The sequence below is a fragment of the Apis cerana genome, linkage group LG10 (assembly GCF_029169275.1).
Source record: "Apis cerana isolate GH-2021 linkage group LG10, AcerK_1.0, whole genome shotgun sequence".
Lineage (NCBI taxonomy): Eukaryota > Metazoa > Arthropoda > Insecta > Hymenoptera > Apidae > Apis > Apis cerana.
In genome coordinates, this window is record NC_083861.1 from 10631675 (window position 1) to 10653244 (window position 21570).

At 30.3% G+C, this 21570-nt stretch overlaps 1 protein-coding gene and 2 long non-coding RNA genes across 6 annotated transcripts in view; 1 reads left to right on the top strand and 2 right to left on the bottom strand.

Moving 5' to 3' along the window:
- LOC108003048 (uncharacterized) overlaps positions 1-21570 on the bottom strand; it is a 98734-nt gene that overhangs the window by 32386 nt on the left and 44778 nt on the right. The gene's annotated exons all lie outside the window — the stretch shown is intronic.
- The window catches only part of LOC108002989 (lachesin-like), an 86941-nt gene that overhangs the window by 29869 nt on the left and 35502 nt on the right, over positions 1-21570 (top strand). The gene's annotated exons all lie outside the window — the stretch shown is intronic.
- On the bottom strand, positions 14751-17793 carry LOC114578162 (uncharacterized). Its single transcript, XR_009831429.1, has 2 exons — positions 15666-17793; positions 14751-15593 (listed from the first exon to the last, which is right to left on the bottom strand). It is a non-coding gene; the product is annotated as an uncharacterized LOC114578162 (long non-coding RNA).

Here is a 21570-nt window from a genome sequence, read left to right on the forward strand (position 1 = left end):
TTAAAACCATACTTTTACAAAATTTTTTGCAAATTTATATAAAAATTCAATTAACCTATATGTACAATTATTTCATCTTACAGTAACAGATTAAAAGAGTGAGATTAACTCCTGGAAAATCCTATTTAATGTAACAAACGATTCTCATTATTATTGAAAATCAATTTCGACTAACTTCAAGATACAAAATGGATCGATGCACAAAACTCGAAGTGGAGAATTTCGAAACGTAACAACGTTTACTTTGTCCAACGTTTGCGTTTGCGAAAATTGACGAAAACCAAACTAATCCATTTAAAATTCGATTCGCAATCACCGTGGCGAATAAACAGACGGGCAAACAGTTGAACGTAGCAATTCGAGGAGGGGAGCGAGGTAGAATTATCGTTAAGTAGAAGCCAGCGAGCCTTCGAGTTTAATCGCTCGTTCGATCGAACGAGATCATTCTCTTACGCCACGTTTTCGCTATTCCCTCCCTCCCTCCCTCCCTTTCTCTCTCTCTCTCTCTCTCTCTCTCTCTCTCTCTCTCTCTCTCTCTCTCTCTCTCTCTCTCTCTCTCTCTCTCTCTCTCTCTCTCTCTCTCTCTCTACGAAAATGAAGGGGGAACTTGGAGCTTTGAAAGGAACCTGTTGCAAACCACGGTTAGGCGGTGAGCATCTACTATATACGTGCATCTACTATATACGTGCTCTACGAGTATCTGTAACTGGCCATACCGTAACCCTGCTCATTTTGAAGTAATGTATTCTAAACCAATATCTATGCTGATTCTGCTTCACGAAACAAGATAAACATTGATGTATTTGTAAAACACTTTTTGGAGAATCAAATTCGAGAGCCGAAATGAAAATAGAAAAGTTGATACACAAAAATTTCGATCGGACAAGCTTATTTATTAAGTTACTATCCTTGCCGCCTCGCCCTCTCGTTTGTCCCGCTTCATCTAACCTCGTCTTCGTTCAATTTCAATCGCTCGATAAATCAATAAAAAAAGGACTCGATCAACATTTTTCTGTTCATTTTCGGCGAAAAAATTTAGACGTGTCTTACTTAATGTAATGTTTTTTCAAATGTTTTTTTTTTTCCAAGAAATTTTTTTTCTTCTAAAAATTTATATTTTACGTTACGACACATAAATTAGAGTTGAATAATTTTTTTTCTTTTTTTTTTATTTATTTTTTATTTATTTATTTATTTATTATTTTTTTTTTTTTTGAGTGAAATTTAGGACACGTGCATTTCCATGTAGCAAAGAGAGAGAAAAAGAGAAAAAGAGAGAGCTCTAGTTTCGAACATGAAACCATCATTGGAGTGTACATTCAGATTCCTGTCAAATCAAAATCGAGCACTGGTTGAAGCTACGAGTCAATGCTTGGCCTGGAAGCATTGAGCAATGGGCTCATCGGTTTCCATACAAAGTAGCGTGCTTTTACGAGTAGTAGTCCAGAAGGTAGTACGTGTCTCTTCGGTAAATCAAGGCAATAGGATTTTCAGCTGTCTTAATGATCGATTCTGAAGAAAAGAAAAATGGACGACACTTAACCAACAAGGAATAATTTCTTGAATATTGAAATTCGTCTAAAAAAAAAAAAAAAATTACGATAAAAAAATCGATAATTTAAACGAGACGAATAATTTTCTGTTTATTTTTTGCAATTGTCGTTGCCAATTATCGATTCAAATTTAATTATATATTTTTCCTATCCTTTTCAAAAAAAACGTAATCGAACAAAACGAACCGGAGAAATATATACATCGTGTGGATATTTCATTATATAAAGTGAAACTTTTTGTCGAACATCCCTTTTTTTTTGCTGATGTGCAAACCGTATACAGCTTGCCACACAATATTACATTCTACATTTATGGCGCATCTATGAAATTGAGCACTCGTTTCACATTGGATACGATGCGCAAAAAATTTTCTTTACAAATATTCACAATCGTGTGAAAAGATTTCTAGCGCTGAAAGAAGCGCGTTTTATCCTTTATTCTCGCTCGAAAATCTCAAATTTTTTCGAATTTTTATTTTTTTCTATAATAAGAGGCAGTCAAGGAATTTAAAATTTTTTTATTTTTCCTCTCTTCATAATTTAAAGATTTCTCAAGGTGAGAAACGAGGGTCTAGATATTATTCAAGATTATTGGAAAATTGTTTAAATGATTGAAAAGAGGAAAACAATATTCTAAGAATCTTGAAGATAGGGAAAATTTGAAACAACATAATCCTTATTATCCTGCGATAACAAGTATTGGAGACCTGGCTTTATTATAAAATACCACCAAGTTCAAATCTGATTACTGAAACGCCAACAATTATTGCATTGAAACACGGTATATACACTTATTTCAATGCGCCAACTCTGCAATTTAACGTGATCACAATTATTCGTCCGCGTGCATTGTTCCATTAATCATTGTAGCGTGAAACGATGGACATTGATACACATTGTGTACAAACATTTCTATTAAACATTCAAACTAAATTTCTCTTTAGAAATTTGTACATGTGAATTCTTTCTCTCGTAGGTAGAATATATAGTAGATTGAGATAATTTTTAACAATTATAGTTCTATATAATATTTAATGTAATAGGTTTGATAATGATAGGTTAGTGGTAAATATAAAAGGACAAGTTTGAGATTTGCAAATTTTATTTCAATGAATCAAGATGTAAAAAAAAAAAGAAAAAAGAAAAAAAAGAAGTTTAAAGCAAGATATTTAAAATTGAGAATTTTTAAAAAAATATATATTTTAATGTTTCAACAGATGTTTATATTGTTTTGTAATTCAATTTATGGATTATTAATTATTATTATTATTTTTTAATATTGAATTTTAAACAGAGTTATTTGTGAAATAATAAAATTCTCGATACTTTATCTGTCGATCTATTTTATTCAATCAAACATCTCAATTATCTCTCTGAATTGATAAAATTCTCAAACTAATAAAATATTTTATCCATAGTACTTCAGTTATCTCGATTTCACTTCAATTAATAAAATTAAATCAATAAATACACATTTTAAATATATATATATATAAAATTGATTAAATGCCAAAAATAACTGAGATTGAGATATCGATATTCGTGTCGAAAAATAAGAGGCACGATTTAATATTAAATACCTTCTATTTTGAGGTTAGATTGTTCTGTTCAATTCTTTATGATACGCATTATTGCCATGCCTAGAAAGGCATAACTTCCATCGGAAAAAGAGATTTCCTTGTTTCAAATTCTCTTGTTTCTTCAATATTTAGAAAGAATACATTCTTAATAATTGAAAGATGCGGTTCAAGGTTATATTTTTTCTCTCCTTAAAAATTTAAAATATTGTATTAAACCAAGAATACTTATAAGATATTTTTTATTCTTTTTTATTCAGTTATGAGATACTTTTGCAATATTAAATGTAACTCGAGGATGTTTGTCAAAATTTGTGTAATACAAAATTCTTTTTACTTACAATTAAATATACTTATTTGCTTATATTTTCTGATTCACAAAATCTTTTGAATTTATATAGAAATTTCTAATTTTCAATTTTCTATACATTGCTTCTTACAACTTTACATTATATTTCTTATATTTACTCATTCACTCATTATTTTATATATCCTTCAAAATTATACCAATAGAACAATAATTTTCTTTCTTATTACTCTCTTCTTCTTCTTCTTCTTTTTCTTTACTATTAAATTGCAATTATAAAATTTCATTCATTATATCTGGAGAGAAGAAGATAGAGGATATATGTCAAAATTTATGTAATACAAAATTTTTTTACTTACAATTTACTTACAATTAAATATACTTATTTGCTTATATTTTCCAATTCACAGAATCTTTTGAATTTCAATAGCTTTCAATTTTCTATACATTGCTTCTTACAACTTTACATTATATTTCTTATATTTACTCATTCACTTATTATTTTACATATTCTTCAGAATTATACCAATAGGATAATAATCTTCTTTCTTATTCTCTTCTTCTTTTTCTTTACTATTAAATTGCAATTATAAAATTTTATTCATTACATCTGGAGGGGAGAAGATAAAGGATATATGTCAAAATTTATATAATACAAAATTTTTTTACTTACAATTTACTTACAATTAAATATATTTATTTGCTTATATTTTGTGATTCACAGAATCTTTTGAATTTCAATAGCTTTCAATTTTCTATACATTGCTTTTTACAACTATACATTATATTTCTCATATTTATTCATTCACTCATTATTTTACATATTCTTCAGAATTATACCAATAGGATAATAATTTTCTTTCTTATTATTCTCTTCTTCTTTTTCTTCTTCTTTTTCTTCTTCTTTTTCCTCACTGTTATATTGCAATTATAAAATTTTATTCATTACATCTGGAGAGGAGAAGATTGAAAATATTTATCAAAATTTGTGTAATACAAAATTCTTTTTACTTATAATTACTTATATATTACTTATTTATAATTATTTTTTATTTATAATTAATTAATTAAATAAACTTATTTGCTTATATATCCTGGTTCACAGAATTGCATAGTTTTTAGAACTCGATAGCCTTCAATTTTTTTACTTTTTATTGCTTCTTAAATAAATGCTTCTTATATTAACATTATTATTTCTCATATTTACTCATTCACATATTTTACATATCCTTCAGAATTATAGGACAATAGTCTTCTTTCTTATTCCTTTCCATCTCTTCTTCACGTTGTTTCCTTCACTGTTACATTGCAATTATAAAATTTCATTCATTCCACCTGGAAGGAGAGGAGAAAAACGAATATTAATGAGATCGCATTATTTCTCACGAGTGAGCGTGTCAAACTTATGAAAACCAGTTTAACTAAAATTAAACTACGAAACTAAAGGATTTTCATTAGACGTCTCGCGGGACGACCCCTTTCGAGACATCGTGCTGTCCGCGTTTCGCAGGACCCCCTCAAGAGGGCGCAACCCGTCCTGTGCAAACTTTTTTAACCAATATCGTTTAACCGTTTCCTCTTCCAGACTTTTTTTTTCAAATCTTTATCAAACGTATATCATATACAGGATTTAATCATCGATTAACTTTTAACGATTTTTCTCGGACTTTTTTCGAGCTTCTTTTTTTTTCAAGCTTGCATTTCAATTAATAAGAGTGAAACAACGTTCGTGGCAATTTCTCGCGTGCTCGTGGCGGTTGATTACTTAAGTAATAAATTCAGTTTAAAAGTGCGCTTTTTTTAAAAGGAAGGAAGAGATGAAGATTTTTTTTTTTAATTTCCTTCTTTTTCTTCAATTTTATAATAGAACGAGGATATCATGATTTTTTTTTTATTTTTTATTTCTTTTTACACTTCAAAATCGTCGATAAAATTAAATCGGTTTTTTTCTCTCCCTCCCTCCCTCCCTCTCACCCGCGTTTATAATTTACGACAGTTTGAGGAAGTTTTATGGAGAAAATCTAAGATCCATTAATTATGTAGTTGGTAAAGTACATAATTTTAAATTCTTGTTAAATATTCATCGATCGAGGAAGTAAGATATAAGAGATATATTTCGTTTTTAAATAAAGAAATTCTATTGCTTTTTAAATTTCTATTTTCGCCTGTTAAAAATGTTAAAATTATCATCGTTCTGTATTTTTAAAGGGTAATAAATTTTCTTGAATAATATATTTGAAACGTGGAAGGATTCAGTATTATATAAATAATTTCGAGTAAAAACTGCGAAAGGAAAGAAACCAAGAACGTTTCCAACATTCTACACATATCTGTCAATAGAAAATTTATCGCGCAAATTTTTATCTTTTTATTTTTTGTCAAAAAAAAAAAAAAAGAAGAAATTCTATTCTGCTAGTCTCTCAATACAATTACAAATTTTTACATAACTCAATTTATCAATTTAAAGCGAATTATTTATTTATTTATTTCTCCTTTCATCAAATTACTCAAACTTTCTCTAAAAGGAAACTCATGAAATGATAATAAAAAATATATATATAATAATCAATTAATTATCAATGATGAATTATTTATTTAGTCTTTTTTCATCAAATTAATCGATTCTCCTCTAAAAAAAAAGAAAAAGAAAAATTCTATATCGTTAAATCTAAATAAAAATGTGACCATGCGAAATTATAAAAAGAAAGGATAAGGAAAGAAAATACAGGTACAATCAATTAATAGGAAAATACAAGGAAAATAAGTTTACAATTACAAAAACAAGAAAACTGTAATAAAAAAAATACATACATATATATATATATAAAACAATCAATTAACAACTAATGAATTATTTATTTAATTTCTCTTTTTATCAAATTACTCGATCCTCTTCTAAAAAAAGGAAAATTCTCAATAAACATGCGAATCTATAAAAAGAAACGATAAGAAAAGCAAAAATATACGCGTATAATCGATTAACGATATCAAGATTTTATTATATATTCAGTATTCCACATTCATCAAATTCTCCCCTCTAAAAAACAGAAATTCACACGAAATAAAAATGTTACCACGTCTAATTACGAAAACTACTAAAAGAAGAAGAAGAAGAAGAAGAAGAAGAAAGGCACGAAACATTGATAAGAAAGGAGAGGGGGAAAAAAAAGTACGCATAATCGTGATTGATAAACGTGATTTTGGGAAAAAGAAAAAAAAAAACGTCGGGCGAAAAATAATAAGTCGATAAAAGTAGATTGAAAACAGATAAACGGATAAAAGGAATTCTTCTTTCGCGGGGAGAATTGGCGTGCGAATAATCCGGGCGGTGGAAACGTGAATTTGCATTCATGCGAGCGTAACAACGCGTGGAAAACACAAAAACTTGGGGGGAGGAAGAGGGAGGGGGGAGGAGGAAGAGAGAGGGGGAAAAAACGATGGAAGTTCGGGTCAGAAATTGTCAGGGGGAGAAACGGTGGAGGAACAATGGTGGATAGGAGGATGGAAACGATCGAAAGGAGAGAGAATTCTATTCGTGACGTGATGCGAAAGTTAAATTGTTCCTCGATCATCCAGAAAAAAAAAAAAAAAAGAAGAAAAATTGTATACCAGAGTATGATTCGAATCGATATCTGGTACATCGGGCTTCATATTTCTTTTTTCTTCGTTTAACTCGAAAAATCGAAATCCGAATTTTTGTCAAATTTGTCTCATTTCAACAAGATTCATTTGTACTCTCTTCACAAGGGATAGGGCTTGTATATATTGGTCCTGAACCATTTTCGTTTTCGATTTGTTGGATCTAGATAAAATTCTCTTGTGTGTGAAAATGTGTGAAAGATAAAAAATGAATAGGATTGTTTCCTCAGAAGGGGTGGTTTGTATTTTTGAGGCTTCCTGAAGATTTGGTAGATCTAGATCATTCTTTGTATGAAAGATGAAGAATGAATAAGAATTTCTGAAGAGGGTGTCTCTTCAGAAGAAGTGATTTCTTGAAGTTTTTTTACTTTCAAGTCTGAAAAGTTGAGAAATAGAATTCAAATAGATTCTCTTATGTATGAAAATATATTAAAGATGAAGAATGAATAAAAATTTGTACAGGATGCCTCTTTAAAAAGAAGTAGTTTATATATTTGAGGCTTCTTGAAGATTTAGTAAATTTAGATCATTCTTTTGAAAGATAAAGAATGGAAAAAAATTTCTGAAGAGGTTCCTTCTCTTCAGAAGGAATGGTTTCTTGAAAATTGGTTTCTTTTTTATTTTCAAGCCTGAAGAGTTGAGAAATAGAATTTAGATAGATTCTCTTATGTGTGAAAATATATTAAAGATAAATAAAAATTTGTATGCCTCTTCAAAAAAGGATAGTTTGTATTTTTGAAGTTTTTTGAAGATTTGATAGATCTGGATCATTCTTTTGTATAAAAGATAAAGAATGAATAAGAAGGAATGTGAATTTGTATTTTTGAGACTTTTTCTGCTTCTAAAGAAGCAGATTTGAAGATTTGATAGATCTATATCAATTATTATTCTCTTGTGTGTAAATGTTTAATTAAAAATGAAGAATGAATAAGAATTTGTATAGGATTTGTATAGGATGTATGGATATTTGTACATGTTTCTTCAAAAAATTAATATTTTTATTTTTGAGGCTTTCTCTGTTTTTAAATTTGAAGATTTGATGGATGTAGATCATTTTCTTCTGTGAAAGATAAAGAATGAATAAGAATTTGTACAGAGTGTCTCTTCAGAAGGAGAAAAAGGTTTGTATGGTTTTTAACCTTTTTCGTTTTTGAAGATGTGATGTTGGATCTAGATTATTCTCTTGCATGAAATATGTGAAATATGAAGAATAAGAATTTGTACGAGGTGTCTCTTCAAAAAGGGGTAGTTTATATTTTTGAAGCTTTCTCTGCTTTTAAGTTTGAAGATTTGATAGATCTAGATCATTCTCTTGTGCGAAAGATGAAGAATGAATAAGAATTTGTACAGAGTGGTAGTTTATATTTTCGAGGTATTCTCTGTTTTTACATTTGAAGATTTGATGGATCTGGATCATTCTCTTTTGCGAAAGATGAGAATTTGTCTCTTCAGAAAGGGTAATTTTTTTCAAACTTTTTCATTTTCAAGTTTGAAATGTTGACAAATAGAATAGATAAATTCTCTTATACGCGAAAATGCATGAAAAATGAAGAGCAAATAAACATTTCGTTTGAAAAATAATTTTTCAAGAATATTAAATTTGTAAATTCATTGAGCACGAGTGTATTTTTATTATTAAAAATTAAATTCAATTAATTTATTGAGAAAACATGTACATATTGTAGATAACGTAAAACTAAAGTGAAATTATGTAGAATTTGCAAAACGTTTTAATATTGTTATACAGATTAAAATTATAAAAATTTTCTTGTAATTATCCAAAAAAAAAATCATCCTACAATTATGAGTAATATCTAATGGATAAACAGTTCAAAATTTTTCAAAATTTCTATATTCAGAATATGATTAAACTTGTAATAATATTCGACTAATAAATATGAAAAATATGCAACATACAATACGAAAATTATACGCTTCCAAAATTTAAAAATTCCAAAATGCACACTCAAAAAACGTTTAAAAATACGTATAAAATTATTCTTTTCAACGGTCAAAAGAGTTTCACTTCAACGACACAATCATCCTCTCCCCTCTCCTCCTTAATACGCGAAACTAGCCATAAAAAAAAAACGTTCAAAAAATATCTAGAACCGAAAAATAAAAAAGAATCTCCAGAATCGCAGAGACAATGGAACGAGGATGGAGAGAGAAACATTAGAAACAAAGGAAACCATTGCTGAGTAAAATCAAAAGATTGAAAAAAAAAAAAAAAAAAAAGATCGTATGATTTAAAAGAGAGAAAGGATTTTTTTTCGAAGTGCACGCACGTGCAAAATCGGAGGAATTAAGCGGAAAGAGAGGAAGCCACAGGAATCCACAGGTGCGGGGCAAAATCCTTTTGTACGATCTTCCTGTTGTCGTTTCACTCTCGAACCCCGTGCAGCCATTTACGGCAGCCATTTATCGAGATCGCGGAGGTTTCGCCTCTTCCTCCTCCCCCCACGAATGCTTCTCTTCCGAAATTGGCATAGATAATCTCGAAACCGAAATTTTCCTCGACTGTTCGTCTCTTCTAATAATAAAACGTAAGATTCCGCGCAAAATGCGTTTTCTCGTTCACGGGGAATGGAATTTCCATTATCGTATAAAGGTTGAAAAATAAGGGTAATAATGGTAATGGTAATCAGTAGTTTTCGAAGAACGTGTCTGTGCGAGTAAATAAATTTGATGGATTTATTGGATGGTGGTTCGTGAAAGTATTTATTTTTTTATTAACTTGGTGTAATTTATTTTTCGCTTGGAAAAGTCATTTAAAGAAGGGTGAAATCAAATTTTCGTTTTTTTTGAATTATAATTTTAAGAAAAAAAATTTGTTCAGAATTTAACGTTCTATCATCAGGTCATTGTAAAAATGGTTTCGAGATGAAATTGAAACTCATCCTTTCTCCCCTCCTCTTCCTGAAAATGATTTCTCGTTTACCAGAAAATTGCTCTAAAATGTGTTCTACATATATGTGCAAAGTTTCGTTAAAATTAGAATTTTCAACTTAAGTGAGTTTCCCTGTTATAAATTAATTTTCGAATACTTTTATGAGTTATTATATGTATATACATATATATAAAATTATTTCTATTCTGTATTTCGATATTACGGTATTATTTCGATTCTGTATTTTGACATTTTATTTTATTTTCAATTATTAAATTGTAAAATAAGAAACGCGTGTATGAAAAATTACGTCGAAAGTGAATGTAAAGTCCGAGGACTGAAGCTGAGAAATACTATAAAATTCTACTATTATAAATTTTACTCCCGAATATTATGTATCTGCGAATTTGATCGCGTAAATATTTCCCGTTCCTGTTTTTCAATACAGAATTGTTGATCGAGTGAATTTTATTTTATTTTTATTCTATATTTTATCGTTGTATCGCCGTGAAAAAAAATATTTATCGAAAATTGACTATAATTCAATTTGGCTATATAATTTTTATTGTCCGACAATAATATATAATTTCAAATATCCATTCTTCCTCAAGAATTCCATTTCATACGAATATATCTCTGTATATTCCAATACAGAAATTCTTCGACGTGTTTTTTATCTTTTTAATATCTACTATGAGATAAAACGGCAAATACCACAAAAATCGAATCGAAGGTAAAAGATATTCTCAGCCAAAGAATCAATCTACGAATTTCGATGTCTTTTCGTCATTTGCAAAAAAAAAAGAAAAGAAAAGAGAGAAAGAAAATTTTCAATTTACATTTTAATTCGTCTGTAATTAAACGCGTAATTCCTCTTCACCTGTTGCTGCAGTTTCGATCTCTAGAGAGGGGCAGAAATAGGAGAAAGAAGAAGAAGCACAAATATTATATACATGTATACATATACATATATATATATATACGTGTAGCGCAAGGGAAAAATTAGTCACGTGCCTGTTATGTATGCGTAGCAACGATTTCTAGTGTATTCTGCCAATTTCTGAGTAAATGAGTAAAGGAAGTCGTGACGATTTTAAATACAAGATTCTCTTAAATGAAACTGGTACGTGACCGGATTCCAGTTTCTTCCCACTCTGCAAACATATAATTCTATACCCGTGCTATTTGAAACGTGGCTGTCACGTAAAATTGGAATTCTGGTTACGGGATTTTCGTACTGCTATCCCCACCTTGTTATTATACAAGAGATAGATACGCATGCGCATTCCAATTTTCTCTAACGTATTATTAAATCGAGTGGAACAGTAGTAAGAACGAATCTATATAATATATTTAGATTAACATCGGGTTTATTTTTATACGGCGTATCCCGATAAATGTTATCATGATCGAATTACGATTATTATTATTATTATTATTATTATTATTATTAACAGCAGTAGCGAGAAATGTTTCGATGGAATATCGAATAGGTGTTATATTTTTTTTTTATACAGTTTTTAATTATCTATAAAGAAAATAATTGTACTAAGAAAAATAACTATTATTTATTTATTAATTATTTACAAAAAGATACATTAAATGTTGGACACATTAAATCATATTGAAAACTAGTTAAAAATTTTGAATAATTAGTTACTTTATTTATTAAAATGTTTGAATAAATTGATTCGCTCTTCGTATAACGTTTGTACAATTATTTGCTATTTGATTATTATTCTGTTTCAAACAATAAATTATTGAAATAACTTGTCGATGTGACTTTATTTAATTATTAAATTTTGCCTATCTATGGATTCCATTTGCATCTTTTACACATTTGAAACCGATGGAATAATAATCGTCTCATTGTCTTGTAACATATTGATCGATATTTTATAGCGTTCGTTTACGATACGTTCTTTTATATCGACCAATTTTTATTTTTAACATTACGTTAATCGAATATTTATCATGCTACGTAGAGATTTTTGTAATTAGAAGCAAACGAATTCAGATATATTTGTCTTGTTAAAAGTCAGCATGAATAGTACAGAAAAGAGAAACGTAAATATAAACGTATAATTTTTCTTGTGAAATTTGGATATTTAATAAATATATCGTTAATATTTTTTATTTATTTCTTTTTTGAAGAATTTACTTGATAATATTTAATGAGATGTTTAATGAAAATTAGAAGAAATCAGAAATTGATTTCGGAATAAAGAAAAATTTAGGATTATTATAAAACGATGGATGTAAATTTTTATAAAAATGTATAAAGAAGAATTGTAGAAATGAAACGAAAATTTATGCGCATACTAATGGCGATAGTCATGTTGAACGTGTGTGAATATCTGAAAATTTTTCTTCACGCACACAGAGTAAGATAAGGGAATGACGCTTAGGTTAACAACTTTCGATATTTACTCCCAAGAGTATTTTCCGCAAATTGATATTATTTTGAGAGTGACTTTTACTCTCAAAGCAGTAAGGACAACAAATAAACCGACTCTGGAAAATTTCAAAAAATTTTCTCAAATATATCCTGAAACTACGTCCATTCCATGCCACACTGAAGTCTTATAATTTATTAGAAATTTAAATCAAGAAGAAAAATAATAAAAAAAAAGACAAATCTCAATTCTTTTTTTAAAAAAAAATGTTTTTGATTTAAATTTCTAAATTATTGATTCTAAATTAGAAATTTAAATAAAGAAGAAAACTACTAAAGAAAACAAACTTCAATTCCTCCTCTCAAAAAAAATTTTAATTTAAGAAGAAAAATCTTCTCAACTTAAATCTCTGAATTACTAAAATTATTAAAAAAAAAACACACAAACTTAAATTTCTTCTTTCAAAAAAAATCTCGACTTAAATTTTTAAATTACTAATTCTAAATTATTAAAAATTTAAATTAAGAAAAAACTAAAAAAAAAGAAAAAAACAAATTCTTCTCTTAAGAAAAATATCTTGTCGATTTAAACTTCTAAATTATTAAAAATTTAAATCAAGAAGAGAACTACTAAAGAAAACAAACCTTAATTCTTTCTCTCAAAATTCATTTCTCAAAATTGCATACCGTGTGTGAATATCTAAAAATTTTTCCACATCCTTAAAACAAGTGTGGATGCAGCTTTATGTCTAAGTACGGGCCACTTTACGATTCGATATCATTTCGAGCATAAGACGTGCAGGTACAGGACGTGGGCTCGCGAGGGGAAAAATCGATCGAGGTCGAGGAACAAGGAATTCCCGAAAGGGGATTTTCTTCTGCTCCACCGAGCTCATCTCTCCCCTCCCCTTCTTCCACCTGTCTGTCTCTCCCTTCTCTTCTTCTCGTTAGTACAACTATTCTCTCTCTCTCTCTCTCTCTCTCTCTCTCTCTCTCTCTCTCTCTCTCTCTCTCTCTCTCTCTCTCGTGCCCGCATTTCAGAAAGAATAAAAAACAAAAAAAGGAAAATGGAGAAAAAAATGTGTACGTGTGTGTATGTGTGTATCGAGGGATCGTTTCGATGATTAAGATAGACTGTTCTTTTTTTTTTCAGCAGAGCTGAAAAAAAAATGAGTCTTTCATAGGATACGTTTCACCACTAATCGTAATGATGTTCGATCGGTGGTGGTTTCGGTGGTGTGTCGTCGAATGCGCTCGATGACACGTTTTTTCCCTCCTATATTAATATTGAAAGACATAATGTATGCATCGGGTTAAACATTTTGCATCGCGAAAAGGGGGATAAATTACTATTTTTTTTTCTTTTTTCTATCGCGTTTTTTAGATTGGAAGAAGGAATATATATATATATTCATAGGAAAAGCAATTTCTCTTCTTTTCGATCCGAGGTAAAAGAGAATCGCAAAATTGACAAGAAATAAATTTTTTAAGAAAGATTGATTATTTTTTCAAGCTCATCTTTTCATGAAAGAAAAACCCTCGATTTCACACAAGATTTAATTTTGTTGAGAAGAAATGAGAGAAATGGTGGAATATTAGGGAAAGAGTAGTTGTAGAATAGTTTTCAGTCTCGATAAAAAAAGTGACACATGATTAAGAAGAAATGGATAAATTTTTATGGTATTTAAGAAAGATTGGAATAATCGAAAGGATAATTATTTTTTCAAGGTTGTCTTCATAAAAGAAACCTTAAAGATTTTACGTAGATTTAATTTTCTTTTAAGAGAAGAAATGGGAAGATATGAAATGTATAGGGAAAGGATAATTCTAGGATAGTTTTCAATTTTCTAAAAGATAAAAGTCTAAAAGATAAAAAGAGACGTTAAAAAGAAATGATGGAAATGGATAAATTTTTTATTTTGAAATTATTGGAATACTGGAATAAATTTATTAAAATAAATTAATAAATTTTCTTTCCATCTAGAGATAAAAAATTGGAAAAAAATCAGAGATCAGGAATACTTGAACATGTATCGAAATTGTGATATTATACATTTCATACTAAATTAAAGATAAACAGGCGCGTACACAATACACGATTTTCTGGTTATTAAACTTCAAAGTTATTATAAATATATGATTTTGATTATAAATACGATGTATATTCGTGGTACGTGTAATTTTTGCGTGTAACGAAAGAGAAAATTTTGTAAAATGATGGAATTCGAAAATAATACATTTAATTCGATTCAAAATTGATTATAAAATTTAAGTGATTGGAATTATTTCAATTCGTCATCGTTTTAATATCAAAAACACGTGTCATATCGATATTGTGCTTAATTTTCGACAACAATAATAATGATAATGATAACAAAGATACACATGATAAAATTATACATAGAATTTAATCAAATTTTTTTCTCAATTAAATAACATATGCTTCCACACATATGAGATATTTATCACACATAACCTCAATTCGTCACATTATTTGTTGCAATATCCTTTTATCATTTCATCCCAAAAACCATATTAAATCCACGAAATTAACATATAATATAAAATATTTTGCACAAATATAGCCACATAATTATCAAAATGTTCGCGCGATATTCCAATATATTTATCATCTCATCCTCGAATCCGTATCAAATCCAATTAACATATAACATAAAATATTTAGCACAAATATCGCGCGTAACCTCAACGGATAATTATCGAAACGTTCGTGCGATATTCCAATATATTTATCATCTCATCCTCGAATCCATATCAAATCCACGAAATTAACGTGTAACTTAAAATATTTAACACAAATATCGCATATAACCTCAAAAATTATTGAAACATTCTCATGATTCTTCCGAAATATTAATGACAACATTCTTTTCTCCTCTCAAGTCAAATTATAAATTGTGTACAATATAAATATTAATAACACGTCCATAATCTCAAAAAATAATTATCGAAAACATCCTTTTTGTCATTTTATCCTCAAAATCATATCATATACAATGAAATCAACATTGTACAACATATTTGTATTCAACACAAGTTTCAAATATTCCAAAATATTAATCACAATATTCTTTTTATTTCATTCTCAAATTCAAATTAACTTGTATAACAAAATATTTAGCACAAGTATCGATCACAACTTCAAAAATTATCGAAACGTCACGATTCTTCCAAAATATTAATCATCCTTTTTATCATTACATTTTCAAATCTATATCAAATTAACGTACATAACTTGAAATATTTAGCACAAGTATCATTTATAACCTCAAAAAATAATTACCGAAATCGGTTTCTTACGATTCTTCTCTCAAAATATTAATAATCGCGACGTCTTTCTATCATTTCAAATCCATAACGAATAAGATATTTAGCACGAATATATGAGCATAACCTCAACGCATTAATTATCGAAACGTTCGAGCGGAAAAAAATATCAATTGTGCATCGTATCGCCCTTTACCATTTCATCCACGAATCCACACGAAACTTTACGACGAAGTAAACCTCTCGATCATCGCGACGTCGATCCGAACGAAATATTTTTCATAAAGATACACATTTATCTCTCTCTCTCTCTCTCTCTCTCTCTCTCTCTTGCGCGCGCACGTTAACTCGGTCAAACGTTATAGCGCTATATTATTGTACGTGGTGTATTTTCGCGTCGAACGCGAACTAGGACAGGCGTTATACGTCACCGATTTTCATAATGATATCGCAATTAACTCCGATCTCTCTTTCCCTAACTAAATACAACTCTCTCTCTCCCTTTCTCCTTCTTTCTCGTAGCTCCCTGGAGAAGACAGACGCTCGGTTGTCGTTATTATTTCAGATGTATATTTATCCACGACAACGTTTTCTTTGACACATTCCCTCCTCCTTACCCTTGTATAATAATACACCTTCATCCCCGCCTCCTCCCCTCCCCTTGCTCTTTCTCCTTTTCGCCTCGAAACCGGATAACCGAAGGAAAAATAATCAATCATCCTCGACATCTCGCAATTTTCTCCTTTCGATCATTCTCCCCTCCATCCCCCCTCTCCCTCTCCTTTTGCTCGACTCGTGTTGTTCCCACGCAGGGGAATACCCGTGAAACAAACTTGCTTCCAAGGAATTAATCCTCTCTCCCTCTTTCTCTTTCTCTTTCTCTCTCTATTTCTCTCTTTCTCTTTTCTTTGATTTGATTCGGAAGGTAGCGCGAAGGAATGGAAAATGGAATAATGGAAGATCGGGGGAAATCGATCGTTTCTTCTTCTTTTTCTTTTTCTTCGTGGAAATTAATCGATCGAAATTATTGGTTAGAGAGAGATGGAGAGAGTTTGAGGAGAGTTGATTGGTTGATGTTGATCCAGGTTTTTCACCGTATTAAATCGTATTTTCAGGGAAGTATTATTATTATATATGTTACTGATACTGTTATACTGATACAGGATACTGTTATATGTAAGGCAGAGTGTTACTTTGAAAAGCACACGGTTGTGATCGTCGAGTAGGATGATATATTTAGTCGGTGTATTTCGAATTATTGAAAGATTCTCTGGTGAAGATGATTTTTCAATTCAAGAGAAAATTAAATGTGTGTTATTAGTTCTGAGAAATGTGATGGATGTTGGCAGACGGTTGGCGGTATTGAAAATATTGATTGGGAATAAAAATAAGATGTGATGGAATGAAAGTTTTTTATTTAAAAATGAAAATTTAATAATATAGTTTTGAATATTACGATGATTTTTTTTTCTCCTTTTGAAATTAAAAAGGTTATTATGATTAAAATATATAGAATTTGATGATACAATTTTGTTGTTAAGATTATTTTTTTTTTTAAATTGGATGTTTTTACGGTGAATGGCACGTTTATTTAAAAATTTGCAATTCTGCAGTTGCGTCATTCTTTACTCGGGGAAGCAAAACGTGTATACAAGAAATGATATATATCATATGTGGGATCCATGCCAACCATTGATTCACTACTCGAAAACAATGAAAAAAGTTCGCATAAACACGAGTCTTATTTGACCTTGTTTACGAAACATAGCAAATTTCTTGTTCTATTATTTGAAACCTTCATAGGGAATAATCCAATTCTTCTTTTATTTGTTTAAAAAATTTTCATTCCATCATTTGAAATCTTCACAAGGGATTATCAATCGATTTTTGGACGAAAAATTTCCAAATAAATTTTCATTCCAACGTTTGAAATTTTCAGAGGGAATGATTCGATTATCAATCGATTTTTGGGCAAGAAATTCTAATTCCATCATTTAAATTCTTTACAGGGAATGATTCGATTATCAATCGATTTTCGAAAGATGAATTTCCAAATAAATTTTCATTCCATCCATTTGAAATTTTCACAGAGGATGATTCGATTATCGATCGATTTTTGGACGAAAGATAAATTTCCAAGTAAATTCTCATTCCATCATTTAAAATTTTCACAGAGGATGATACGATTATCAATCTACTCATCGACAAAAAATTCTCAACTAAAATCCTCACAAGAGATGTTTCGATCATCAATCGACTTCTGGACTTACTAAATTTTCATTCCATCATTTAAAAACTGATCTCCACAGAGGATGATTCGATTATTTATTCGATACTTTCTAAAAACTCCTTCAATTCTTCTTGAAATCAAATCAAAAAAATCGGATCATCATCGAGATCCGTTCCTTCTTCTTTTTTTTTCTCAACAGATTGAAATCGAAAATCACACGTCCTTTGTCGCGTTTAAGGGAAATCCGTCGATTTACACACAATTCGTATGCGCAGAGATCGGGTCGCAATTACAGTATAGCGTGGAGCTAGGTTGAATCCAGTTGGTTTCGACTCCGGCTTTCCCAATGGTACGCTCGAACCTAATTCTCGGCTCGTCCAGCGCCCGTGTAGGACCTTAACTGTGCTATCAGACCGACGTTTATCGTCACCCATTAAAGAAACAATTGGGTCGTTGCTCGCCATCTATCGCATCGCGAATACCGTACCTATTTCGTAGCTATTTGCAAAATCGAGGGAAAAGTTTCCCACCATTGTTCGTTTCGTTTATTTTCCTTGAAAAAAGAAAAAAAACACCATTCGACAGTAGTACGAACGAATAAAAAAATTAGACAGCATACGTTTCTTGCGATAAATACAATAATTTGTAGAAAGAGGAATAAGAAGAGAAAATGAGAACGATTTATTCTAATGCTTGCTTTCATTCTTTTTTTTTTTTTTTTTTTTCGAAAGGAAAAAGATCTTTAACGGTGGTTAAAGTAGCGGTGAAAATACGCACGTTATACACGCTGAATAAACGTGGCTAACTACGCGAGTCAAAGAAGAAAAGTAGTAGTACAGCTTTAATTCTTTTTTTTTTTTCAGTCTTTTGAAAAAGAAAAAAAATGTTTAGGTACAATGTTGGCTCAGTGTGAAAATATGCATTATACATTCCGAACAAGTAAAAAAAAAAAAGACCAACTACAAGAAGAAGAAGAAGAAGAAGAAGAAGGAAAGAAGAAAGAATGGAGACAATGTATCCAAATATTGGCTGCGAAAGACAATCCTTCCTCCATGATCTCTCCGTTTCACGACAATTTTACTCGCAATCTTTCTCAATAAGTCTAAAATCTTCCCTCCCTCCCCGCAAAAAAGAGAAAGAAAAAAAACAGTGGGGGGAAAAAAAAAGGAAGAAAAGTTTCAACCGCGGAAGCAATTTAGATATTACTTACGTGGAGAGTGGTTCTCTGCTGTCTGAAGAGAACTGACGAACAAGTGGAAGAGGGGTAAGAGTGAAAAAAATAAGACGTGAAAGGTGGTGTGCTCGTCTGAAAGAAGAAAGAACGAACGGAGGGCAAAAAAGAAGGGGAAGAGAAAGAAAGAGAGAGACAGGGAGAGGATAGAAAGCCGCATAAATGAAAACGCCTGTGAAAACATAAGGTATTCCAACCGAGGAAGAAATAGGCACCGGAAGAAAAAACGAATGAATCCGATGTTTTAACCCTCTTCAACCGCTAAATACCCGCCATTTCGATGCCAAAGATGCACTTTTGCGAAAATTTTCGAATTCTTCGAAATATTATACAGTATTATATAAGATTATCGGAGGAAATTTCTCGGCTCTTGCTTCGATATCTTCGTCGCTCTATAAATATCCATTATTTCGACGCGGAGATGTATTTTTCAAAGAAGAATCCTTTTCGAAAAAAATTCTCGAATCTTCGAAACGACCGGGATCACCGAAGAAATCTCTCGATTTTTCCTTTGCCGTCTTCTTGATTCTATAGACACTTATCATTTAGATGCAGAGATGTATTTTTCAAAGAAGAATCTTCTTCGAAAAAATTCTCGAACCCTCGAAACGACCGGGATCACAGAAAGAAATCTTTCGATTTTTCCTTTCCTCTTCATGATTCTATAGACACTTATCATTTCGATGCGGAGAGATATTTTTCAAAGAAGAATCTTTTTCGAAAAAATTCTTCGAAATATTTCGATCCGACTAGAATTACCAGAAGAAATCTCTTCGAATTTAAAATATAGAATTAGAATTATTAGAAATCCCAAATTGTATTTTTGAATGCAAGGAAGGCCTTAATTTCTATATCTTTAAAAAAAAAATAAGAATGCAATTGGCAATTCAATTATTACTCCCTTAATTCCTCGATTCCTTCGAATCTCTCAAATCGTTCGAATGGTAAAACAGGAAGCGACAGAAATCGAGACGAGTATCGTATGTTAATATAAGTGAATTTCGATTTCAATTTTATTCCAATCTTCTCTTCCTCTTTCTTTATTTCCCTATTATTTTATTATTTATCGTTCGTATTCCCTGGTCGTACGTTGACAATTTACTCGGGAGCGTTAAAGGAGGTACGAATATTATTTCGACGACGAACGACGAGTTTTCCAATACTCGATCGGTAAGAAGGAAAAGATTGAAAGACACGTAGAAATGAAGATACGTGGGATGGGAGAAAGAAATCTCGAGTGGAAGCGTGCGAGACAAGAGTAATGTCGCCCTGTCCCGTTAACTCCCCCCTCCACTTGAAATATTTTCTACCGTTGTTGCGGTTCGACAGCGGAATGTGTCGATAAGCTACGATTTAACTAGTTTCCAATTCCGACGTTTCATTCTGCGCTAATTTAAGCAGAAATTAAAATGTACGTGAAAAATGTCGAAATTATACTAAAACGTCTTTTTCTTACATTTATTTAAATTCCACATTTATATTTTTAACTCTACTCATTAATATATTATTTGTCGAAAACACGAAAGATCTTGTCATTGATCTCTCGTTTTGATTCGAGCAACCTTTTAAAGGCTAAAAAAAGAAACATCAATTTGAAACGAAGCAAAGAAGAAAAATATACTGAAAGGATATATATATATATATATATTCATTCTCGAGAGAAATATTTTTATTCCACACAAGTCTACTACAATTTAATTGTTGATAAAAAATTAACTTAAAAGAGAAAGATGGATATTCGACAGTGTTAATTTGAAAGGAAAAGACAAACTAAGAGATTGGTTGGACAAATTTGGAGAAATGGTAATGCAACTCCCATGTCGACGTTTCAGCTAATGACATTAACTGTATAAGATCTAATTGTAAATATCCAATTAGAACGAGTGCAGAGCACTGGATTAATAAATTAAATTTCAAGAAATTAAAAATTGAAGAGGTTAGGAGAGAAGAAAGAAAACATGTGTTATCGATCTTATTGCTAATTTCGACGTTGAAAATTGTCTATATTAACCTCTCAACGGTCATGCCCATCTGACACGTGCACAGCGAGTAATGAAAAATACACAAGCCTGAATGAGGCATGGACAAGGTTACGTTAAAAATGTAACGTGTTGTTCTATGTATTGTAGCGTGTTTTAAAATTGATCGTACTGACCAAAGTTTTTAAAATATTTGGTACGTCGTTAAAAAATTGCATATTTTCACAAAAATATAAAATTCATTTCTTATTTGTGTATTTTGTATCTTATTCTTGTTAAAAATTATATATTTTTTTGAGAGGCTGAAATAAATACGAAGACAGAGCTATCAAACTTTAATTAATTATTCATAACTTAATAAATAAGCCTAGATTGATATTTTTGTACACCAACTTTTGTTTTTGTTTTGACATCTAGAATCGACTCTCCAGAAAATATTCCACGAATGTATCAACATGAGATAGATACGTTTGTAAATACG